Source organism: Etheostoma spectabile, unplaced genomic scaffold, assembly GCF_008692095.1.
Source record: "Etheostoma spectabile isolate EspeVRDwgs_2016 unplaced genomic scaffold, UIUC_Espe_1.0 scaffold00004151, whole genome shotgun sequence".
Lineage (NCBI taxonomy): Eukaryota > Metazoa > Chordata > Actinopteri > Perciformes > Percidae > Etheostoma > Etheostoma spectabile.
In genome coordinates, this window is record NW_022603115.1 from 29,645 (window position 1) to 52,846 (window position 23,202).

The 23,202-nt window shown below is 45.0% G+C and overlaps 21 non-coding genes and 3 pseudogenes across 21 annotated transcripts; 1 reads left to right on the forward strand and 23 right to left on the reverse strand.

Annotated features, from left to right (window-relative positions):
• Positions 1 to 931: 931 nt before the first annotated feature.
• On the forward strand, positions 932 to 1,004 carry trnav-aac (transfer RNA valine (anticodon AAC)). The gene has a single exon. It is a non-coding gene; the product is annotated as a tRNA-Val (tRNA).
• A 2,374-nt stretch (positions 1,005 to 3,378) lies between these two features.
• Positions 3,379 to 3,497, reverse strand: LOC116676967 (uncharacterized; annotated as a pseudogene).
• A 512-nt stretch (positions 3,498 to 4,009) lies between these two features.
• Positions 4,010 to 4,179, reverse strand: LOC116676973 (uncharacterized; annotated as a pseudogene).
• A 560-nt stretch (positions 4,180 to 4,739) lies between these two features.
• On the reverse strand, positions 4,740 to 4,851 carry LOC116676985 (U5 spliceosomal RNA). The gene has a single exon (XR_004328881.1). It is a non-coding gene; the product is annotated as a U5 spliceosomal RNA (small nuclear RNA).
• A 991-nt stretch (positions 4,852 to 5,842) lies between these two features.
• Positions 5,843 to 6,022, reverse strand: LOC116676972 (uncharacterized; annotated as a pseudogene).
• A 5,998-nt stretch (positions 6,023 to 12,020) lies between these two features.
• LOC116676982 (U5 spliceosomal RNA) lies at positions 12,021 to 12,138 on the reverse strand. Its single transcript, XR_004328878.1, has one exon. It is a non-coding gene; the product is annotated as a U5 spliceosomal RNA (small nuclear RNA).
• A 1,384-nt stretch (positions 12,139 to 13,522) lies between these two features.
• LOC116676986 (U6 spliceosomal RNA) lies at positions 13,523 to 13,629 on the reverse strand. Its single transcript, XR_004328882.1, has one exon. It is a non-coding gene; the product is annotated as a U6 spliceosomal RNA (small nuclear RNA).
• Positions 13,630 to 15,461: 1,832 nt separating this feature from the next.
• LOC116676974 (U5 spliceosomal RNA) lies at positions 15,462 to 15,578 on the reverse strand. The gene has a single exon (XR_004328870.1). It is a non-coding gene; the product is annotated as a U5 spliceosomal RNA (small nuclear RNA).
• Positions 15,579 to 15,946: 368 nt separating this feature from the next.
• On the reverse strand, positions 15,947 to 16,135 carry LOC116676970 (U2 spliceosomal RNA). The gene has a single exon (XR_004328868.1). It is a non-coding gene; the product is annotated as a U2 spliceosomal RNA (small nuclear RNA).
• Positions 16,136 to 16,373: 238 nt separating this feature from the next.
• LOC116676975 (U5 spliceosomal RNA) lies at positions 16,374 to 16,490 on the reverse strand. Its single transcript, XR_004328871.1, has one exon. It is a non-coding gene; the product is annotated as a U5 spliceosomal RNA (small nuclear RNA).
• Positions 16,491 to 16,858: 368 nt separating this feature from the next.
• Positions 16,859 to 17,048, reverse strand: LOC116676989 (U2 spliceosomal RNA). The gene has a single exon (XR_004328885.1). It is a non-coding gene; the product is annotated as a U2 spliceosomal RNA (small nuclear RNA).
• A 236-nt stretch (positions 17,049 to 17,284) lies between these two features.
• LOC116676976 (U5 spliceosomal RNA) lies at positions 17,285 to 17,401 on the reverse strand. Its single transcript, XR_004328872.1, has one exon. It is a non-coding gene; the product is annotated as a U5 spliceosomal RNA (small nuclear RNA).
• Positions 17,402 to 17,769: 368 nt separating this feature from the next.
• Positions 17,770 to 17,960, reverse strand: LOC116676978 (U2 spliceosomal RNA). The gene has a single exon (XR_004328874.1). It is a non-coding gene; the product is annotated as a U2 spliceosomal RNA (small nuclear RNA).
• Positions 17,961 to 18,179: 219 nt separating this feature from the next.
• Positions 18,180 to 18,296, reverse strand: LOC116676977 (U5 spliceosomal RNA). The gene has a single exon (XR_004328873.1). It is a non-coding gene; the product is annotated as a U5 spliceosomal RNA (small nuclear RNA).
• A 368-nt stretch (positions 18,297 to 18,664) lies between these two features.
• On the reverse strand, positions 18,665 to 18,855 carry LOC116676987 (U2 spliceosomal RNA). Its single transcript, XR_004328883.1, has one exon. It is a non-coding gene; the product is annotated as a U2 spliceosomal RNA (small nuclear RNA).
• Positions 18,856 to 19,092: 237 nt separating this feature from the next.
• LOC116676984 (U5 spliceosomal RNA) lies at positions 19,093 to 19,208 on the reverse strand. The gene has a single exon (XR_004328880.1). It is a non-coding gene; the product is annotated as a U5 spliceosomal RNA (small nuclear RNA).
• Positions 19,209 to 19,576: 368 nt separating this feature from the next.
• LOC116676968 (U2 spliceosomal RNA) lies at positions 19,577 to 19,766 on the reverse strand. The gene has a single exon (XR_004328866.1). It is a non-coding gene; the product is annotated as a U2 spliceosomal RNA (small nuclear RNA).
• Positions 19,767 to 19,998: 232 nt separating this feature from the next.
• LOC116676979 (U5 spliceosomal RNA) lies at positions 19,999 to 20,115 on the reverse strand. Its single transcript, XR_004328875.1, has one exon. It is a non-coding gene; the product is annotated as a U5 spliceosomal RNA (small nuclear RNA).
• A 368-nt stretch (positions 20,116 to 20,483) lies between these two features.
• Positions 20,484 to 20,674, reverse strand: LOC116676988 (U2 spliceosomal RNA). Its single transcript, XR_004328884.1, has one exon. It is a non-coding gene; the product is annotated as a U2 spliceosomal RNA (small nuclear RNA).
• A 233-nt stretch (positions 20,675 to 20,907) lies between these two features.
• On the reverse strand, positions 20,908 to 21,024 carry LOC116676980 (U5 spliceosomal RNA). The gene has a single exon (XR_004328876.1). It is a non-coding gene; the product is annotated as a U5 spliceosomal RNA (small nuclear RNA).
• A 364-nt stretch (positions 21,025 to 21,388) lies between these two features.
• Positions 21,389 to 21,577, reverse strand: LOC116676969 (U2 spliceosomal RNA). Its single transcript, XR_004328867.1, has one exon. It is a non-coding gene; the product is annotated as a U2 spliceosomal RNA (small nuclear RNA).
• A 237-nt stretch (positions 21,578 to 21,814) lies between these two features.
• LOC116676981 (U5 spliceosomal RNA) lies at positions 21,815 to 21,927 on the reverse strand. The gene has a single exon (XR_004328877.1). It is a non-coding gene; the product is annotated as a U5 spliceosomal RNA (small nuclear RNA).
• A 360-nt stretch (positions 21,928 to 22,287) lies between these two features.
• LOC116676971 (U2 spliceosomal RNA) lies at positions 22,288 to 22,475 on the reverse strand. Its single transcript, XR_004328869.1, has one exon. It is a non-coding gene; the product is annotated as a U2 spliceosomal RNA (small nuclear RNA).
• Positions 22,476 to 22,706: 231 nt separating this feature from the next.
• LOC116676983 (U5 spliceosomal RNA) lies at positions 22,707 to 22,821 on the reverse strand. The gene has a single exon (XR_004328879.1). It is a non-coding gene; the product is annotated as a U5 spliceosomal RNA (small nuclear RNA).
• Between the last annotated feature and the right edge of the window lie 381 nt (positions 22,822 to 23,202).

The following is a 23,202-nucleotide window of genomic DNA, read 5'->3' on the forward strand; positions in this document are numbered from 1 at the left end:
TGAGCTTTGAGATTTGGAGGGGCTGACTTTGATTCCGAATGCTTGACACTGGACTTCAATCTGCCCCAGTGGGCGCTGTAGATCACTGTTTGATGAAGCCAACAGAACAACATAATCTGGAAAGAGCAGAAAAGGAATTATAAGGTGCCCAGACTGGACACTCTCCCACCTTCTGCTGCGCCTTTTAAGGTGCTGTTCATGTCCAGTAGATATGCTTTTTCCATTGCTTGAAAATATTCCCATTTAGGGTCAGGAGTTCTCCTCCCATGCTGAACACAGCCTGAGCCAAGGCACGCTTTCCCCCTCACGATTCACCCCAGTGGAAGCTGTAGATCAATGCCTGATAAAGCCAAATGAACCACATAGTCTGCAAAGAGCATAAACGGAATTCTAAGGTGCCCAGACTTGACACTCTCCCAACTCCAGCGGCGCCTTGTGACGTTTCGTTCATGTCCAGGAGTTGTGCTCTTTCCATCGCTTGAAAATATTCCCATTTAGGATCAGGAGTTCTCCTCCCATGCTGAACACAGCTTGAGCCAAGGCCCACTTTCCCGAGTAGTCTCACGCATTCGCCGGGACTTCCTCGAGGCCTTAAAGCATTGGTTAGCTGGTAGAAAAATCTCCCCGTCGGAGAATCGAACCTCAATCTTCCGCGTAACAGGCGAAGATACTGTCCATTATACTAGCGAGGAATGCCCCAGCTTAATATTTGGCACATCAAGAAATAGGTGGCGCTATTCCAACATTTAGGCCACAGTCAATGCATGTAGAAATATTTAGGTTTACTACATATTTGCTGTCATTCAAATCCATAACAAAGCATCTGTGACTGAATCTAGTTTAAAATCTATTTTGTAGCATTTTGAACATTTGCAATAATATAAAAAATGTGCATTTTCCCACAAATATGCAAAATAAATGCATTTCATCAGTTTCCTTAGTGTAGTGGTTATCACGTTCGCCTAACATGCGAAAGGTCCCCTGTTCGAAACAGGGCGGAAACACATTTCTTTGTTTGTATTGACTTTGCACAATCAAACTCTGCAAAGTTAAACTCTCCATAACCTTCACGGAAAACTCTCCCCGACATGAAATCTTGGCCAGGCCTACCGAAGTTTCCCCAGTGCAGTAGTCATCACATTCAGAGATTCAGGAATATCCTGTTGAAAATTAATACAGAAAAACTAGTCCACGCATTTGTTACTTCTAAGCTGGACTACTCCAATTCTTTATTATCAGGTTGCTTAAAAGAGTCCATAAAAATTCTTCAGCTGATCCAGAATGCTGCAGCCCGTATTCTGATAGGAACCAGGAAAAGAGATCACATCTCTCCTGGTTTAGCTTCTCTGCATTGGCTTCCTGTAAAATCCAGAATAGAATTTAAAATCCTTCTTCTCACCTACAAAGCTCTTCATGTTCAAGCACCATCTTATCTTAAAGAGCTCATTGTACCTTATTACCCCACCAGAGCACTGCGCTCCCAGAATGCAGGGTTACTTGTGGTTCCTAAAGTCTCCAAAAGTAGAATGGGAGCCAGAGTGTTCAGCTATCAAGCTCCTTTTGGGTTTGGGTTCAGGAGGCAGACACCGTCTCAACATTCAAGAGTAGGCTTAAAGATGAACTGAACTGAAAAACTAAATTTTGATAACTTGTTGGTTATGATAATTACAAATGAATTACACTAAAATTTTAATTTAAAAAATCAATATAGCTTTTTTTTAAGCAACACAAAAATTGCGTTTGTTAGTATTAGAACACTGACAATATCGATGACATCACTGGCATGGTAGGACCTGCGAATGTATATAGACAACGGCTGCAGCACATAATATACACAAAAAAAAAAGTCACAGGCATTTGAGCCTGTGAGGGACAGGCCTGTCGTGTCTGACTACCACCACATGGAGGACGATCAGTTTAAGGCTCCACCTTCAGTACAGGATCGTTTGGGGGGGAGTGACAGTGACCGGTGCGTGTGTGTGTGTGTGTGTGTGTGTGTGTGTGTGTGTGTGTGGGCGTAGCTTACTGTCATGCACTCTCCTGTATTGTATCCAAGCACATTATGCATTTTAGGAAATAGACTGCTTATATATCGTGTGCATTTAGAGAAAATAGAAAAACATGGTTAAGGTCCTGTTTGTTTACAAAAATAGAGGCAGATAAATGGAAAATGTAACTTGATGCATTAATCCAATGGGATCGCTTTTTAGCTGAATGTAGGAGAGTTACCCCAGTTTGACCATAGATGCATGGAGAATTCACGGGTTTTGCCGTTTACTTTAGGCTAGTGCAGAGTTGGCAGATTTTTACTATGAAACCAGCAGCTGTTTCTGCATCAACAATGTGCCCTGAGACGGTGAACATCAGCTAGCTTCAGGGCCAGTAGAGAGGGACGTTGGATTCTGTGGTTTAGTTAGTGAACGCATTATTATCAATCTGTGATATCATTTATTTATACAGTCTATGGTCGGAGTGCTAGCTTGTGGAGTTTGTCATGAGAGTGCTTCCAACGTATTTAGTTGCTAGTCCATTCCTTCGGTTGGATCGTTTTGTATCTAGCTTGGTGTTGTGTCTCAATTTCAAGTAATGCCCAGTGTTTTCAGTCTCTGTTTTGTTGAACAGCCTACACGTTGGGCTTTATTTTTGTAAGTGAATATGTTTTTGTGTGTGTGACAACAAGATTACATCCTGCCCTTTGCCTAGTAGACTTGATCGTATGCTGGATAACAGGTAAACATAGCTACCTCTCTGTCCTCTGCCTGCCGTGAGCGTTTCAGCGCCGTCTGCGGCAGGTAGCATTGGTGGTGTTACTTGCTGGTGGTCTATCGGTCTGCTCTGTACTGGAGCCTGAAGGCCTCAGGTTTCAGTCTGTTGGACCCTCACTCTAAATAGTGTGTCGTTAAAAAATACATTTTTCCGTAGCTTGCTAGTAGTTTAACTACCTTCACCTTGGAATCAAGGAGTTGAATTTCTTTTTGCTCTTTTTTGCACTATAATTTACAGTTCTGAATTTTCAAGATTTCTTTGATTTGTTTTGTTCCACATTGATTCATTTATTTAGCTTGTTGCTACACTTATGACTACTTTCATGTATTTCCATGTTTCTATTGTTCATTACTGTAATTAATTCTCAATTTTCTTACCTCTGTCTTTACTTAGACTTGGTTGACGTGTTGTCTTCCAGAACTTATTATTTATTTATGCTGTGGTCAAACTGCAAGTATTTTGAACTTCTACTTGAATTGTTGAACACTGAGATCATTTATTTTAATTCTAAAGAAGAATGGTGCTTCAAAAAAAAAAGTTACATCCTCTATACAGTGTCCTTGTCAGCTCTGCATCCAGCAAAGAAGCCACAGCACCTTAAGCTAATTAAAAATCTTACAGCACCAGGTATTGCCAGGCGGTCTCCCATCCAAGTACTAAGCTGACCCAACCCTGCTTGACTTCCGAAATCAGACGAGAGGGGGCACTTTCAGGGTGGTGTGGCTGTAAGCAACCATAGAGGGTGAAATCCAGCTATTTCTAGATGAAGGTTCTCAAAACTTGAATAAACAGCTTGGGTTTGAGGAATACTGAACTACATGTAATCACACTATTAGTTCACGTAAACATTTTGCCGTAGCTTTCTAGTAGTTCAACTACCTTCACCTTGGAATCAAGAAGTTGTATTGCTTTTTGCTCTTTTTGCACTATAATTTACACTTCTAAATATTCAAGAGTTCTTTGTTTTATTTTGTTCCGCATTGATTCATTTATTTTGCCTGTTGCTTGCTGTTTTTCTGCCAATCAATAGTGCAAATCTTGCAACACTTTTGTATGGCTTTATCTTGACAAGTATTATAACAACGTTTTGATACCAGGAACCCAACGAGGTTTCACAGGTCATTCAGTTTTTGCGACAACTTCTGACGGTAAAATCTGCCAGCCATGTCTCTTCAGGTCCATTGACAGTTTGAGCAACGGGCGGCTCCACGTGCATCGTCAATTGTTTTTCCCCAAGACAGAAGATGGGTGCACCGTTCCCAGCGACGCTGCAATACCGGGTCGATGCATGGAGTGAATGGAGCAAGCCCCTTTTTCAACTCCCATTGCTAAAAATCCATTTAATATGTTGTCCCCTGATAGAGGACCAAACAAGAAAGGTAAGTGTGTTTTAGTATTTATTAGGCAAGCTTTATTTTGTTATTTTAGATCAGTGTTTTACCTTATTTTTAACTTAGTTGTTGTTTTTTAGACTGTTTTAGGCGTTTTAGCTTCTTTCATCCCGTTTATAGTGTGGTGCCTCCACCATGTCGGCCAACCATGCCGACAACCAACGCTTGGAGGGTCCCCATCCAACAATGGCAGGACCCCCAAGGCTTCCAAGGCCTGAAACATCTGCCATCCATGATAGTTATGGGAAACAACAGGGGCTACCTCCACTACCAGGGCCAGCCCAAACTCTGCCGCAAGTGTGGTGAGAATGGGCACCTGGCAGAAGCGTGCCAGCAGATTATTTGTGGCAAATGTAGAGAAATTGGGCATACCTTCATGGAATGCACCAATGGCAGGAAGTGCAACTTTTGTGGAGAAACAAACCACCTCTTCAGAGATTGCCCAAAGTCATTTGCCAACAAATTAAAGACAGCAGCAAAAAGACCGGAAAAGGAACAAAATGGCGGACAAGATCAATTGTTTGGAGAGCTGTTTGGGCTGGAAAATTCTAAACTCCCACCAAATCCTGTGATTGGAGGAGAAGGATCAGGTCAAAGCCCACCAAAAATAATTTAAACTTCCAGGAGTTCCTTTCCACAGAAGTCTTTAGTAAAAGGCAAAAGACTTGTGCGTTATGAAGAGAAACCAGAGTAAGTGCAGCCCGCTCTCGAGAGCAGCCGAAAAGCCCAGTCTTCCCAGTCCCAACCCTCGCGGTGATTCTCACTTGGTGTGCCGCTTTCCAAATCCAAGGCCTGGCCTATTCCCACATTGTCACAGGGCCAATATTTTGTCCTTGCTGTTTTTCTGCCATTCAATAGTGCAAATCTTGCTACACTTTTGTATGGCTTTATCTTGTCAAGTATTATGACAACGTTTTGATACCAGGAACCCAACGAGGTTTCACAGATCATTCAGTTTTTGCGACAACTTCTGGCGGTAAAATCTGCCAGCCACGTCTCTTCAGGTCCGTTGACAGTTTGGGCAACGGGCAGCTCAACGTGCATCGTTAATTGTTTTTCCACAAGACAGAAGATGGGTGCACCGTTCCCGGTGACGCTGCAATACCGGGTCGATGCGTGGAGTTTAGATTTGTGCATATACACATCAACTTTCTTTTATATTACTGCATATACACATCAACTTTCTTTTAGATTAAGGCATATACACATCAACTTTCTTTTTGATTCATCATCACCATTCATTATGTCATCAACTTTCTTTTTAATAAATGCATAAACACATCAACTTTCTTTTTCATTAAAAGGACGTAACAGCTGCTACTTAGCAGTTCCCAGTATATTACTATTTCCCAGTCCCAACCCTCGCGGTAATTCTCACTTGGTGTGCCGCTTTCCAAATCCAAGGCCTCACCTATTCCCACATAGTCACAGGGCCAATATTTTGTCCTTGCTGTTTTTCTGCAATTCAATAGTGCAAATCTTGCTACACTTTTGTATGGCTTTAACTTGTCAATAATTATACAAACGTTTTGATACCAGGAACCCAACAAGGTTTCACAGATCATTCAGTTTTTGCGACAACTTCTGGCGGTAAAATCTGCCAGCCATGTCTCTTCAGGTCCGTTGACAGTTTTGGCAACGGGCAGCTCAACGTGCATCGTTAATTGTTTTTCCACAAGACAGAAGATGGGTGCACCGTTCCCAGCGATGCTGCAATACCGGGTCGATGCGTGGAGTGAAAGGAGCAAGCCCCTTTTTCAACTCCCATTGCTAAAAATCCATTTAATATGTTGTCCCCTGATAGAGGACATATCAGATATTAAACTGATAAGAACAGATTTTTTTTTCTTTTGAAAAGAATTTATTGACACTCATTTCATACTTTTGTAAAGTATGAAAGTTACCTTTTAAAATACAACAAGTCAATAAATAATCCATAAGACATTTAAAACAACCGCTCCAAGAGATGCATTATACATAAATAATCTATAAAACATCTAAAACAATTGCTTTAAAAATGCATTACAGATAACATTGTCATAGATTAAAAAGGTATAAAAGGTTTTCAAAGTAAATGAGTGTCCATGTTAAAATGTCCTCAGCAGGAAGCGCATATGTTATTAGTAAAAAGTCCACTGTTGTGCAGGAGTGGGGTGAGTCCCTACCAAGGGGGAACTCGTTCCGCTCCCCCAAACAGATTTGGTCTCTCGGGATCCTGTCGAGGTGCTCAGAGGAGACCCTCACCCTGTAGCTCCTTCCCACCGACCTCACCCGGAGGGTCAGGCCGCCGCTGCTTTGAACTTGTACTGTGTGGCTCCAGCTCCTTCGTCCGAATGGGCACAGAGGCGATTCTTCTTTGCGGCTGCGTCCTAGGCCCGCCGCCTGCAGCTCCGGCCATTCGGACCGTCGCTGCGGCCATCCGGATCACAGCCACGGGGGGGATCTGCATGTGCTTCCTTACCAGCAAGTTTCTGGAGGTCCATATGGCGTCTTTGATGGCGGCTAGGGTGAGCCACTGTTTGGCAAATGTTCGTGCTGGTATCTGTTTTCCTTGGCTCACCCCGTACAGCACCAGCTGTGGTGTAAGGACCTCCCTTGCTGGCAAGTACGGGAATTGCAAGGAGCCGGCCGTTGCCCACTGTTCTACGGCAGCGCTGCACTCCCAGAGCAGGTGCCTCACCGACTCAGGCGCGCCACAACCTGGTCGGGGGCAAGTTGAGTGCGCCGACATTCCCCGGGAGTGCATTACGGACCTGACCGGGAGGATCTCGTGAGCCACCATCCATGACAGGTCCCGGAGTCTGTTTAGAAGAGCGGGATGGTTTACGTTGCGCCAAACTTTTGAGGGCTCGCCCAATTACGAGGCCGCGCCCCGGACTCACTGGTTCCCGCTCCTGCACAACAGAAATGAGAGAGCGGTGACTAGTTAAAACCTGCAACTCCTCCTGCTCAAGGTTAAAATGCCTTAAAAATGACTGGATAAAAGCGTAAGCTGGTGGCAGGTTAAAAGACACTGGAACTCTGAGGTCTGTGGGTTAAATCTTGATTTTCCTGAGGTATGACCCCATCCAGAACCTTGTCATCGCTGCGGTCTTGGGGTTACTGGATGGGGCTGTGGCAGTTAGAATGTGCAGGGCGGTGTATCTGCTCCCTTAAAACAAGTACAGGTCAGGCACTCCTTTTCCTCCTTCCTCCTTTGGCTTCTTCATCACGCTTCGTTTCAGTCTTTCCCACTTGGAGCCCCACAAGAAATAAAAGATGGCTCGTTCCAGGTCTAAAATCGTTCTCCTAGGCGGATATAAAACAGAACTGATTAGTAAAAGCAAAGGTAAAATCACTGCTTTAATGATTAAAACCTTTCCTTCTAAAGTCAGTCCTCTAAGTGTCCAGTATCCTAGTCTCTGTCTGACTTTCCCTACCTTGTCTGCCCAATTTGTTTTCCCTTCCCCCTCCCTATCAAACTTGATCCCAAGTATTTTTTGGTCGGTCCGGGTCACAGTCAGGGGAGTCCTGTCGTCTCAGTCGCCTTCCATGGTCCATAAAAATGGGCTTGGGTCTTGCTTCGGTTGAGCTTCGACCCAGAGGCCTGTCCAAACCAGTCAGTCAAGTCCAGCGTCCTGTTGACAGATAAAAGGTCAGTGCATAAAATGTTGATGTCGTCCATATATAAAATGCATTTTGTCTCGAGTCCCCCGCTCCCTGGGACTCTTACCCCATGGATTCGTTGGTCCCTTCTCAGGATCTGTGCCATCGGTTCTATTGAGAGGACGTAAAGGAGGGCAGATAACAGACAACCCTGACGGACACCGCAGTTTATATCCACTGCTCCTGTCAGATGCCCGTTAACAATGAACTTGCTGTTGATCCCCCAGTACAGCAGTCCCACCCAGGCTATAAACCTTCTTGGGAACCCCATTTTTTGCAGTACCTGAAAGAGGTACTGGTGCGAGACCCGATCAAAGGCTTTCTCAAAATCTAAATTCAGGACTACTAGCCGAATGTTTCTGTCTCTCGCATAACAGATGGTGTCTCGGATCAGTACGAGGCTGTCGGTGATCTTCCTCCCCGGGACGGCACAGGTTTGATCCGGGTGAATCAGCTCTCCTAAAAACATTGACATGCGTGATGCTAATAATTTGCTAAAAAGTTTACAGTCTACATTTAAAAGTGTGATGGGTCTCCAGTTTTTCAAGTCCGTCTTGTCTTTGTCTTTGTGTAGGAGCGTCACTATCCCTACTCTAAAACTGTCAGGAAGTCGGTCCATTTTTTCAAAATCCATAAAAACAACAAGCAAGTCTGGTGCTAAAATGTCCCAAAATGTCAAGTAAAATTCCAAGGGAAGCCCGTCTTCTCCTGGTGACTTCCCTGTTTTAAAAGTTTTTACACAGTTGTTCAGTTCGGTCATCGTAAAATCTTGAGTTAAGAGCACATTGTCGTTCTTTGCTTGTTCAATTGATTTTAAAACTTCGGTCATGGTGTCCTTATTAACTGCTTTTCCCGTGTGCAGTTCACGGTAAAAGTCTTCGACAGTTTCTTTAATTTCCTCTGTTGTGTTAGCTATGCACCCGTTTTCTTTTTTAAGTCTTAACATGCCCCCCCTTTATTTATGATTTTCTTAAAAAAATATCTTGTGCACTTCTCTCCTTCCTCTATTTCCCTCTCCTTGCTTCTTAGTATGACACCTTTGCTTTTAAATTTCTGCTAAAACCGACATCTCTGTTTTAATTTGTTTTATTTCCTCATTAAAATCCATTCCCTGTTGGATTAATTTAAATACCTCTGAAGTCGTTTCTGCAGTCCCATCATGCGTCTGTTGTCCCTATCTTTTTTCCTCTTACCTGCCTGTCTGTAAAAAGTCTTAGTCTTCCCCTTCACCATTTCCCACCACTGTGCGCGTGTATCGTAAAAGTCTTGAAGGGTCTGCCATTCTTTGTATTGCTCCCTGTACTGCCTATCTAGCTCCCTGTCTTCTAACAGGGAGCAATTGAGCTTCCACAGACCGCTTCCTGCCGTCACACCGGAAGAGAGTGAAAGGGTGCAGGAAAGCATTGCGTGATCGGAAAAGAAAACAGGTACTAATCTAGCATCGGTTGGTGGGCAGTCACGTGATAAAATGTAGTCTATGCGAGAGGCTTGGGTGCCGTCACTACTGAACCAGGTGAAGCCCTCCTCTCTGGGATGCATGGTTTTAAAACAGTCCACAAGTTTAAAATCGCTACATATACTTTGTAATAAAAGTGAAGTCTTGTCTGCTTTAAAATCATCCCCTGTTCTTCTCCTGTCGTTCTTGCTTAAAATACAATTAAAATCCCCCCCTACGACTAAAGGTAGCCTACCTAGCATGTGGGGCTGCAGGTCTTCTAAAAGGTCATACCTGTCATTCTTGTCATTAAAGCCATAAATATTTAAGACTTTAAAATCCCTCCCCATAAAAGTCAGGTGTGTTAAAAGTGCCCGACCATCTCTCACCACAGTGCTGCCCTTTACCAAGACTAGAGGGTTTTTTATTAAAATGGCCACTCCATCACTCTTGTTTTCATTTGACCCGCTCCATAGTGACGTTTGTGGCCATAACTCCTCCCATTCCCTGTAGTGCTTTAAAATGGAAGGCCACATTCCTGTAATAAAAAACATCTGACTTAAAAGAGTTAAGAAAGGATAAAACCGTCTGGGCTCTAACTCTCGACTTGACGCTTCTCACATTGATAGTTGAGAAGGTGAGTGCCATGAGTATGGTTAAGAATAACAAGTATGACATCTTAAAGACAGAAAGGGAGGGACTTCAAACATTTAAAACAACAATTATTGAATTTCTTGTGAATGGAGCTCTTCCTTCATTCTCACAGGTGAGAGAGGACGGGGTTGAACTCCATTTCCCTTTCGGACTCTGGGAGTTGGCCTCTGACGCAGGGTTGCGTTGAGCTTAGAGACCTTAGGGTTGATTGCAGAGCTATGCTTAGGAATGAGACTTCATTGGGTGAATCGGAGGGGAAGACTCTGGGCCCCTCCACAGATGAACTGTCTGAGTCAGTCCCAGCTCTTCCCCTCTTTTCCGAGACTCCAGGAGACTCAGAAGACAATTCTGAAATTAGCCTCTTGCCTGGCTGGGCATTGGGGAGGGGGACATCCTCACTATCACCCTGTGACTGGTCAGTTTCCTGTTCTGAGCCAGCCACTGGGCTAGCTCCGCCTTCTGCCTGCATTGCCACCACTTCCTCCCTGTTCACCACTGGTGGGGCAATTGCAGGCCCCTCCCCTTCTCCCGCCTCCCCTGATCCTTCTCCTCCAATCACAGGATTTGGCGGGAGATTTGATTTTTCCAGCCCAAACAGCTCTCCAAAAAATTCACCTTGTCCGCCATTTTGTTCATTTTCTGTTCTTTTTGCTGCGGTCTTTAATTTGTTGGCAAATGACTTTGGGCAATCTCTGAAGAGGTGGTTTGTTTCTCCACAAAGATTGCACTTCCTGCCATTGGTGCATTCCGTGAAGGTATGCCCAATTTCTCTACATTTGCCACAAATAATCTGCTGGCACGCTTCTGCCAGGTGCCCATTCTCACCACACTTGCGGCAGAGTTTGGGCTGGCCCTGGTAGTGAATGTAGCCCCTGTTGTTTCCCAGAACTATCATGGATGGCAGATGTTTCAGGCCTTGGAAGCCTTGGGGGTCCTGCCATTGTTGGATGGGGACCCTCCAAGCGCAATTCCAAATGCCATCCTCATCTCTCACCTTGGTAGCCTGGCCTTTCACAGTGCAAAATCTGCCCAGCCATAAACAAATGTCATCTGCATTCACAGTTTCATTGAACATTCTGACAATTACAGTTTTAGCTGCATTGTCAGTCAGTTTTTCAACATTAAATGCAGAAAACTGGGGTTTTGCATTTTCAAAACGAATCCAGAATTCTCTCAACAAGGCAGGGAACAAAAGCTTGTATCAAACCTTTATTAAAAGGTAAAGTCAAGATACAGTTTACATCTTACCAAGAGCCTGGTCGACGAGGTTTTGCCTAAAAAGTTTTTCCTCGCCACTGTCGCACTGTGCGCTCTGGAGAACTAGAACTGCCTTGTAAATCCGGAGTGTGGCTATCTGTAAAGTGTCTTGAGATAATTCTTGTTATGAATTGATACTATAAATAAATTTGTTAAATTGAATTGATCTTTGGGGTGATTTCAAGATTTTCTGGACTAGCCTCCTGGAGAAGTCCAGCCTTGATATCACAAGGGGTCATTTTCTTTAAAAGTAAAACGGACACTGTGGTGCCTCCGCATGCCGGCATGGTTGGCCGACATGGCGGAGGCACACACAAATAAAAGGATAAAAGAAGCTAAAACCCCTAAAACGGTCTAAAAAAGCAACAAGGAAGCTAAAATAAGATAAAACACTGATCTAAAATAGCAAAATGAAACCTTAATAAATACTAAAACTAAAACACACTTACCTTTCTTGTTTGGTCTGGTCGATGTTGTTATCCGGCAGAGTAGTAAGCAGTCCTCGGGACCAATGAATTCCAAGTGAAAGTATCTCAACTACAAACAAATTGAAATTTACTCACAAGAAATGGTTTGATTAACCTCCATAAACCTGGTGAAAAACTAGGCCACAAACAGGCAAAACATTTTCTTCAGAAATAAGAGGCGATCGCAGTCTTAGCCAAAAGGCCGAGAAGCGATGACCACCACCTCTTTGCTGTCCGATGCGACCTCCCCGGACAGTTCTCAGTTGTCAGGGTCCAGTAATTTTGGTTTTCCCAAGTGGTCAAGCTTCTGCCAACCTGCAATGTTCCCATGCTGTCACATTTTAGCTACGTTTAAGAATCTGAGTTTCCTTATGGAGAGCGCATTTGTTTATTACAAGTACAAAAGGCTTAACCAAACAGCAAAGCCCACCAAAAATAATTTCAACTCATAGGCGTTCCTCTCCACGGAAGTCTTTTAGTAAAAGGCGAAAGGCTTGTGCGTTATGAAGAGAAACCAGAGTAAGTACAGCCCACTCTCGAGAGCAGCCGAAAACGCCAGTCTTCCCAGTCCCAACCCTCGCGGTAATTCTCACTTGGTGTGCCGCTTTCCAAATCCAAGGCCTGGCCTATTCCCACACTGTCACAGGGCCAATATTTTGTCCTTGCTGTTTTTCCGCCAATAAATAGTGCAAATCTTGCTACACTTTAGTAATAGTAGCAGTCTGTCAGTAAGCATTGTTAAGGCTTCCAAATTGGAGGGAAACTTAAATTCTTATGCCATTTCTCTAAATGCCCTTTGTTGCTCACCGACTTGAGTACGCGCCTATGCGTACACGGCCGGCCACACCACACAGCCCCCCCCCCCCCCCCCGCAGAATCAGTATACACATAATACTACTTTTCTTTATCAAAATGTGCAATTTTCAATTGGTGACCTCGTTCCTGAAACCTCTATCCGACAATGCGAGCGCACAGAAAAAATGGCTCGCTAGCACCCCCTACAAAATTTAACAAAAAAGGTATTCCCTGCAGTACGTTTAACGTGGTATGTTTAACGTAGACTAACAAAATGTTAAACTATTAGAACTGTTGGGTCCTTGTAAATTCTGGAGTGTGGTCTATCTGTAAAGTGTCTTGAGATAACTCTTGTTATGAATTGATACTATAAATGAAATTGAATTGAATTGAATTGAATCTACAGGCCGAGATTGATTCAAAGCTACAGCGACCCCTAGTGGCAACAGGATGTAGGCCTAAAAGTCAAGGTGCTACACTTTGACAGTCTTCTCTTAGAGATTTCATCCGATCGACCTCAAATTCGTTTTACGATGAAAAGTTATTATGAGCTCGAGTTTTCGTTCGACGGTGTGGGCGTGGCACAATTTTGAGCATTTATCGGTGAACAAAGAAGTTGTTGTAACTTGAGTGTACGATGTCACATTTGTCCGGAATTTCTCGCAATTGACAAGAGTCCAGGCTTCAGGAGACCTATGAGCAAAAATGTACCTTTTACTATAGCGACCCCTGGTGGCAGCAGGAAATCAGCCTTATCTGACAAACATCGTCCCATTTACGTGAAACTTATAATGTGTGGTCAACTTGTGATACTGAGCCAGCCGCTAAACTCCTTTATGACTTTGCACCGTTTAAGATAGACTATTGCGTGACGTATCATTGAACTCAGCAGAAAGGCTCCTTTGCCTTTGGTCACGTCATTGCAAGCAGCGGCGCCCGCCAGTAAACGCGCGGTGCACGGAGGTGCGCGGACCCGTCCTACTTCACCCTGGAGCTCCGTAGAATGGCCCAAACTTCCTAGCACAGAAAGTTCCACGCCAGCAATGCCAGTCAGTCTTTAGAGCAGGGTGTCCTGTCTTTACCAGCTCGGGGGGGGCACACGCGCGCAGATTAAAATGTGGTAACGCTTCACGAATTTGCGTGTCATCCTTTCGCAGGGGCCATGCTAATCTTCTCTGTATCGTTCCAATTTTGTCATATGTGCTGCCTGAGCAAGCACATTGGACCCCAGGTGCTGCCCACACTTTGCACCCCTTGTTGTCAGACTGATGCCTTCACAGCGGTGCAGGCTGGAGCGCCACATTCTTTTGAAGTAAGTAATCTCAAATGTCACATTAGCAAAGGGCGAGGTCTTTCCCCCCCAAGACATAAATGTATCCTTGCAATGTGTTTAAACTGCCAACTAATTCTGTGTCCATGTCTAATTTTAAAAAAAGGACTATCCAAAAATGCCCCAACAGTGGCCAGGGGGTTGGGTGCCCCATTTGTCCTTCAGGTCAGAGGCCGGACTTGTGCCCCAGCTGCCGTCTGTCTCTGATAGCCAGTAGGGGGTGCCACAGCAGATGGTGCAGTGGGCCAGAGTTTGGCTTGTGTCTTTTGTTTGGGTAAATGCATAGTTCGGAATTAGGCTCAGCCAACAACTGCCTCGGCTAGATTCTTTGCAGTGGTGACGCGGCCCAATTTGGTCAGTCTGGACAAAGAAGAAGACAAACATTTCTCTCATTTAAGGTGGCTCATTTAGCTGGAATAGTAATAGTAGCAGTCTGTCAGTAAGCATTGTTAAGGCTTCCAAATTGGAGGGAAACTTAAATTCTTATGCCATTTCTCTAAATGCCCTTTGTTGCTCACCGACTACGCCTATGCGTACACGGCCGGCCACACCACACAGTCCCCCCCCGCAGAATCAGTATACACATAATACTACTTTTCTTTATCAAAATGTGCAATTTTCAATTGGTGACCTCGTTCCTGAAACCTCTATCCGACAATGCGAGCGCACAGAAAAAATGGCTCGCTAGCACCCCCTACAAAATTTTAACAAAAAAGGTATTCCCTGCAGTACGTTTAACGTGGTATGTTTAACGTAGACTAACAAAATGTGGTACACACGAGTAGCACGCCAAGACTTACAAAAAAGCTGATTGGAGCCATACCCTTAACAAAAGAGGAAGTCCGCCGATTTGAATGGAAAGTTCAAAATGTTTGCGATTCAGGCCATTTCTACATGTCGTACTTTAACAAACTCCCAGAGATTTCATCCGACCGACTTCATTCAATTTGGTCCGTTCCATCTTAAGACCTTATAGATTAAAAGTTATTAAAAGAATTGTAAGAGCACAAAAGTCAATTGTGCAAGTTATAGAGCACCAACATCCGGTAGGGGGCCACTGAAAAAGGAAGTGGGTGTAACATGAGTGAACACTGACCAATTGGCTCGAAACTTTTCAGTAATTTCCAACCCTGACAACATCTACAGGCCGAGATTGATTCAAAGCTACAGCGACCCCTAGTGGCAACAGGATGTAGGCCTAAAAGTCAAGGTGCTACACTTTGACAGTCTTCTCTTAGAGATTTCATCCGATCGACCTCAAATTCGTTTTACGATGAAAAGTTATTATGAGCTCGAGTTTTCGTTCGACGGTGTGGGCGTGGCACAATTTTGAGCATTTATCGGTGAACAAAGAAGTTGTTGTAACTTGAGTGTACGATGTCACATTTGGCCGGAATTTCTCGTAATTGACAAGAGTCCAGGCTTGAGGAGACCTATGAGCAAAAATGTACCTTTGGCTATAGCGACCCCTGGTGGCAGCCGGAAATCAGCCATATCTGACAAACATCGTCCCATTTACGTGAAACTTATAATGTGTGGTCTACTTGTGATACTGAGCCAGCCGCTACACTCTAAACATGCACCCCGTCCAAGCAATTTTGGTTTTCCCAAGTGGTCAAGCTTCTGCCAACCTGCAATGTTCCCATGCTGTCACATTTTAGCTACGTTTAAGAATCTGAGTTTCCTTATGGAGAGCGCATTTGTTTTTTACAAGTACAAAAGGCTTAACCAAACAGCAAAGCCCACCAAAAATAATTTCAACTCATAGGCGTTCCTCTCCACGGAAGTCTTTAGTAAAAGGCGAAAGGCTTGTGCGTTATGAAGAGAAACCAGAGTAAGTGCAGCCCACGCTCGAGAGCAGCCGAAATGCCCAGTCTTCCCAGTCCCAACCCTCGCGGTGATTCTCACTTGGTGTGCCGCTTTCCAAATCCAAGGCCTGGCCTATTGCCACACTGTCACAGGGCCAATATTTTGTCCTTGCTGTTTTTCCGCCAATAAATAGTGCAAATCTTGCTACACTTTTGTATGGCTTTATCTTGCCAAGTATTATAACAACGTTTTGATACCAGGAACCCAACGAGGTCATTCAGGTTTTGCGACAACTTCTGACGGTAAAATCTGCCAGCCATGTCTCTTCAGGTCCATTGACAGTTTGAGCAACGGGCAGCTCCACGTGCATCGTCAATTGTTTTTCCACAAGACAGAAGATGGGTGCACCGTTCCCAGCGACGCTGCAATACCTGGTCGATGCGTGGAGTGAATGGAGCAAGCCCCTTTTTCAACTCCCATTGCTAAAAATCCATTTAATATGTTGTCCCCTGATAGAGGACATATCAGATATTAAACTGATAAGAACAGATACTACACTTGATCTTAGCCAAAAGGGAGAAGCGATGACCACCACCTCTTTGCTGTCCGATGCGACCTCCCCGGACGGTTCTCAGTTGTCACGGTCCAGTAATTTTAAAAGGACATAACAGCTGCTACTTGGCACCCCCGTCCAAGCAATTTTGGTTTTCCCAAGTGGTCAAGCTTCTGCCAACCTGCAATGTTCCCATGCTGTCACATTTTAGCTGCGTTTAAGAATCTGAGTTTCCTTATGGAGAGCACATTTGTTTTTTACAAGTACAAAAGGCTTAACCAAACAGCAAAGCCCACCAAAAATAATTTCAACTCATAGGCGTTCCTCTCCACGGAAGTCTTTAGTAAAAGGCGAAAGGCTTGTGCGTTATGAAGAGAAACCAGAGTAAGTGCAGCCCACGCTCGAGAGCAGCCGAAATGCCCAGTCTTCCCAGTCCCAACCCTCGCGGTGATTCTCACTTGGTGTGCCGCTTTCCAAATCCAAGGCCTGGCCTATTGCCACACTGTCACAGGGCCAATATTTTGTCCTTGCTGTTTTTCCGCCAATAAATAGTGCAAATCTTGCTACACTTTTGTATGGCTTTATCTTGCCAAGTATTATAACAACGTTTTGATACCAGGAACCCAACGAGGTCATTCAGGTTTTGCGACAACTTCTGACGGTAAAATCTGCCAGCCATGTCTCTTCAGGTCCATTGACAGTTTGAGCAACGGGCAGCTCCACGTGCATCGTCAATTGTTTTTCCACAAGACAGAAGATGGGTGCACCGTTCCCAGCGACGCTGCAATACCGGGTCGATGCGTGGAGTGAATGGAGCAAGCCCCTTTTCAACTCCCATTGCTAAAAATCCATTTAATATGTTGTCCCCTGATAGAGGACATATCAGATATTAAACTGATAAGAACAGATACTACACTTGATCTTAGCCAAAAGGCCGAGAAGCGATGACCACCACCTCTTTGCTGTCCGATGCGACCTCCCCGGACGGTTCTCAGTTGTCACGGTCCAGTAATTTTAAAAGGACATAACAGCTGCTACTTGGCACCCCCGTCCAAGCATTTTGGTTTTCCCAAGTGGTCAAGCTTCTGCCAACCTGCAATGTTCCCATGCTGTCACATTTTAGCTGCGTTTAAGAATCTGAGTTTCCTTATGGGAGCGCATTTGTTTTTTACAAGTACAAAAGGCTTAACCAAACAGCAAAGCCCACCAAAAATAATTTCAACTCATAGGCGTTCCTCTCCACGGAAGTCTTTAGTAAAAGGCGAAAGGCTTGTGCGTTATGAAGAGAAACCAGAGTAAGTGCAGCCCACGCTCGAGAGCAGCCGAAATGCCCAGTCTTCCCAGTCCCAACCCTCGCGGTGATTCTCACTTGGTGTGCCGCTTTCCAAATCCAAGGCCTGGCCTATTGCCACACTGTCACAGGGCCAATATTTTGTCCTTGCTGTTTTTCCGCCAATAAATAGTGCAAATCTTGCTACACTTTTGTATGGCTTTATCTTGCCAAGTATTATAACAACGTTTTGATACCAGGAACCCAACGAGGTCATTCAGGTTTTGCGACAACTTCTGACGGTAAAATCTGCCAGCCATGTCTCTTCAGGTCCATTGACAGTTTGAGCAACGGGCAGCTCCACGTGCATCGTCAATTGTTTTTCCACAAGACAGAAGATGGGTGCACCGTTCCCAGCGACGCTGCAATACCGGGTCGATGCGTGGAGTGAATGGAGCAAGCCCCTTTTTCAACTCCCATTGCTAAAAATCCATTTAATATGTTGTCCCCTGATAGAGGACATATCAGATATTAAACTGATAAGAACAGATACTACACTTGATCTTAGCCAAAAGGCCGAGAAGCGATGACCACCACCTCTTTGCTGTCCGATGCGACCTCCCCGGACGGTTCTCAGTTGTCACGGTCCAGTAATTTTAAAAGGACATAACAGCTGCTACTTGGCACCCCCGTCCAAGCAATTTTGGTTTTCCCAAGTGGTCAAGCTTCTGCCAACCTGCAATGTTCCCATGCTGTCACATCTGAGTTTCCTTATGGAGAGCGCATTTGTTTTTTACAAGTACAAAAGGCTTAACCAAACAGCAAAGCCCACCAAAAATAATTTCAACTCATAGGCGTTCCTCTCCACGGAAGTCTTTAGTAAAAGGCGAAAGGCTTGTGCGTTATGAAGAGAAACCAGAGTAAGTGCAGACCACGCTCGAGAGCAGCCGAAATGCCCAGTCTTCCCAGTCCCAACCCTCGCGGTGATTCTCACTTGGTGTGCCGCTTTCCAAATCCCAGGCCTGGCCTATTGCCACACTGTCACAGGGCCATTATTTTGTCCTTGCTGTTTTTCCGCCAATAAATAGTGCAAATCTTGCTACACTTTTGTATGGCTTTATCTTGCCAAGTATTATAACAACGTTTTGATACCAGGAACCCAACGAGGTCATTCAGGTTTTGCGACAACTTCTGACGGTAAAATCTGCCAGCCATGTCTCTTCAGGTCCATTGACAGTTTGAGCAACGGGCAGCTCCACGTGCATCGTCAATTGTTTTTCCACAAGACAGAAGATGGGTGCACCGTTCCCAGCGACGCTGCAATACCGGGTCGATGCGTGGAGTGAATGGAGCAAGCCCCTTTTTCAACTCCCATTGCTAAAAATCCATTTAATATGTTGTCCCCTGATAGAGGACATATCAGATATTAAACTGATAAGAACAGATACTACACTTGATCTTAGCCAAAAGGCCGAGAAGCGATGACCACCACCTCTTTGCTGTCCGATGCGACCTCCCCGGACGGTTCTCAGTTGTCACGGTCCAGTAATTTTAAAAGGACATAACAGCTGCTACTTGGCACCCCCGTCCAAGCAATTTTGGTTTCCCAAGTGGTCAAGCTTCTGCCAACCTGCAATGTTCCCATGCTGTCACATTTTAGCTGCGTTTAAGAATCTGAGTTTCCTTATGGAGAGCGCATTTGTTTTTTACAAGTACAAAAGGCTTAACCAAACAGCAAAGCCCACCAAAAATAATTTCAACTCATAGGCGTTCCTCTCCACGGAAGTCTTTAGTAAAAGGCGAAAGGCTTGTGCGTTATGAAGAGAACCAGAGTAAGTGCAGCCCACGCTCGAGAGCAGCCGAAATGCCCAGTCTTCCCAGTCCCAACCCTCGCGGTGATTCTCACTTGGTGTGCCGCTTTCCAAATCCAAGGCCTGGCCTATTGCCACACTGTCACAGGGCCAATATTTTGTCCTTGCTGTTTTTCCGCCAATAAATAGTGCAAATCTTGCTACACTTTTGTATGGCTTTATCTTGCCAAGTATTATAACAACGTTTTGATACCAGGAACCCAACGAGGTCATTCAGGTTTTGCGACAACTTCTGACGGTAAAATCTGCCAGCCATGTCTCTTCAGGTCCATTGACAGTTTGAGCAACGGGCAGCTCCACGTGCATCGTCAATTGTTTTTCCACAAGACAGAAGATGGGTGCACCGTTCCCAGCGACGCTGCAATACCGGGTCGATGCGTGGAGTGAATGGAGCAAGCCCCTTTTTCAACTCCCATTGCTAAAAATCCATTTAATATGTTGTCCCCTGATAGAGGACATATCAGATATTAACTGATAAGAACAGATACTACACTTGATCTTAGCCAAAAGGCCGAGAAGCGATGACCACCACCTCTTGCTGTCCGATGCGACCTCCCCGGACGGTTCTCAGTTGTCACGGTCCAGTAATTTTAAAAGGACATAACAGCTGCTACTTGGCACCCCCGTCCAAGCAATTTTGGTTTTCCCAAGTGGTCAAGCTTCTGCCAACCTGCAATGTTCCCATGCTGTCACATGCTGCGTTTAAGAATCTGAGTTTCCTTATGGAGAGCGCATTTGTTTTTACAAGTACAAAAGGCTTAACCAAACAGCAAAGCCCACCAAAAATAATTTCAACTCATAGGCGTTCCTCTCCACGGAAGTCTTTAGTAAAAGGCGAAAGGCTTGTGCGTTATGAAGAGAAACCAGAGTAAGTGCAGCCCACGCTCGAGAGCAGCCGAAATGCCCAGTCTTCCCAGTCCCAACCCTCGCGGTGATTCTCACTTGGTGTGCCGCTTTCCAAATCCAAGGCCTGGCCTATTGCCACACTGTCACAGGGCCAATATTTTGTCCTTGCTGTTTTTCCGCCAATAAATAGTGCAAATCTTGCTACACTTTTGTATGGCTTTATCTTGCCAAGTATTATAACAACGTTTTGATACCAGGAACCCAACGAGGTCATTCAGGTTTTGCGACAACTTCTGACGGTAAAATCTGCCAGCCATGTCTCTTCAGGTCCATTGACAGTTTGAGCAACGGGCAGCTCCACGTGCATCGTCAATTGTTTTTCCACAAGACAGAAGATGGGTGCACCGTTCCCAGCGACGCTGCAATACCGGGTCGATGCGTGGAGTGAATGGAGCAAGCCCCTTTTTCAACTCCCATTGCTAAAAATCCATTTAATATGTTGTCCCCTGATAGAGGACATATCAGATATTAAACTGATAAGAACAGATACTACACTTGATCTTAGCCAAAAGGCCGAGAAGCGATGACCACCACCTCTTTGCTGTCCGATGCGACCTCCCCGGACGGTTCTCAGTTGTCACGGTCCAGTAATTTTAAAAGGACATAACAGCTGCTACTTGGCACCCCGTCCAAGCAATTTTGGTTTTCCCAAGTGGTCAAGCTTCTGCCAACCTGCAATGTTCCCATGCTGTCACATTTTAGCTGCGTTTAAGAATCTGAGTTTCCTATGGAGAGCATTTGTTTTTACAAGTACAAAAGGCTTAACCAAACAGCAAAGCCCACCAAAAATAATTTCAACTCATAGGCGTTCCTCTCCACGGAAGTCTTTAGTAAAAGGCGAAAGGCTTGTGCGTTATGAAGAGAAACCAGAGTAAGTGCAGCCCACGCTCGAGAGCAGCCGAAATGCCCAGTCTTCCCAGTCCCAACCCTCGCGGTGATTCTCACTTGGTGTGCCGCTTTCCAAATCCAAGGCCTGGCCTATTGCCACACTGTCACAGGGCCAATATTTTGTCCTTGCTGTTTTTCCGCCAATAAATAGTGCAATCTTGCTACACTTTGTATGGCTTTATCTTGCCAAGTATTATAACAACGTTTTGATACCAGGAAACCAACGAGGTCATCAGGTTTTGCGACAACTTCTGACGGTAAAATCTGCCAGCATGTCTCTTCAGGTCCATTGACAGTTTGAGCAACGGGCAGCTCCACGTGCATCGTCAATTGTTTTTCCACAAGACAGAAGATGGGTGCACCGTTCCAGCGACGCTGCAATACCGGGTCGATGCGTGGAGTGAATGGAGCAAGCCCTTTTTCAACTCCCATTGCTAAAAATCCATTTAATATGTTGTCCCCTGATAGAGGACATATCAGATATTAAACTGATAAGAACAGATACTACACTTGATCTTAGCCAAAAGGCCGAGAAGCGATGACCACCACCTCTTTGCTGTCCGATGCGACCTCCCCGGACGGTTCTCAGTTGTCACGGTCCAGTAATTTTAAAAGGACATAACAGCTGCTACTTGGCACCCCCGTCCAAGCAATTTTGGTTTTCCCAAGTGGTCAAGCTTCTGCCAACCTGCAATGTTCCATGCTGTCACATTTAGCTGCGTTTAAGAATCTGAGTTTCCTATGGGAGAGCGCATTTGTTTTTTACAAGTACAAAAGGCTTAACCAAACAGCAAAGCCCCCAAAAATAATTTCAACTCATAGGGTCCTCTCCACGGAAGTCTTTAGTAAAAGGCGAAAGGCTTGTGCGTTATGAAGAGAAACCAGAGTAAGTGCAGCCCACGCTCGAGAGCAGCAGGAAATGCCCAGTCTTCCCAGTCCAACCCTCGCGGTGATTCTCACTTGGTGTGCCGCTTTCCAAATCCAAGGCTGGCCTATTGCCACACTGTCACAGGGCCAATATTTTGTCCTTGCTGTTTTTCCGCCAATAAATAGTGCAAATCTTGCTACACTTTGTATGGCTTTCTTGCCAGTATTATAACAACGTTTGATACCAGGAACCCAACGAGGTCATTCAGGTTTTGCGACAACTTCTGACGGTAAAATCTGCCAGCCATGTCTCTTCAGGTCCATAAACGTTTGAGCAACGGGCAGCTCCACGTGCATCGTCATTGTTTTTCCACAAGACAGAAGATGGGTGCACGTTCCCAGCGACGCTGCAATACCGGGTCGATGCGTGGAGTGAATGGAGCAAGCCCTTTTTCAACTCCATTGCTAAAAATCCATTTAATATGTTGTCCCCTGATAGAGGACATATCAGATATTAAACTGATAAGAACAGATACTACACTTGATCTTAGCCAAAAGGCCGAGAAGCGATGACCACCCCTCTTTGCTGTCCGATGCGACCTCCCGGACGGTTCTCAGTTGTCACGGTCCAGTAATTTAAAAGGACATAACAGCTGCTACTTGGCACCCCGTCAAGCAATTTGGTTTTCCAAGTGGTCAAGCTTCTGCCAACCTGCAATTTCCCATGCTGTCACATTTTAGCTGCGTTTAAGAATCTGAGTTTCCTTATGGAGAGCACATTTGTTTTTTACAAGTACAAAAGGCTTAACCAAACAGCAAAGCCCACCAAAAATAATTTCAATCATAGGCGTTCCTCTCCACGGAAGTCTTTAGTAAAAGGCGAAAGGCTTGTGCGTTATGAAGAGAAACCAGAGTAAGTGCAGCCCACGCTCGAGAGCAGCCGAAATGCCCAGTCTTCCAGTCCCAACCCTCGCGGTGATTCTCACTTGGTGTGCCGCTTCCAAATCCAAGGCCTGGCCTATTGCCACACTGTCACAGGGCCAATATTTGTCCTTGCTGTTTTTTCCCCATAAATAGTGCAAATCTTGCTACACTTTTTGTATGGCTTTATCTTGCCAAGTATTATAACAACGTTTTGATACCAGGAACCCAACGAGGTCATTCAGGTTTTGCGACAACTTTGACGGTAAAATCTGCCAGCCATGTCTCTTCAGGTCCATTGACAGTTTGAGCAACGGGCAGCTCACGTGCATCGTCAATTGTTTTTCCCAAGACAGAAGATGGGGCACCGTTCCCAG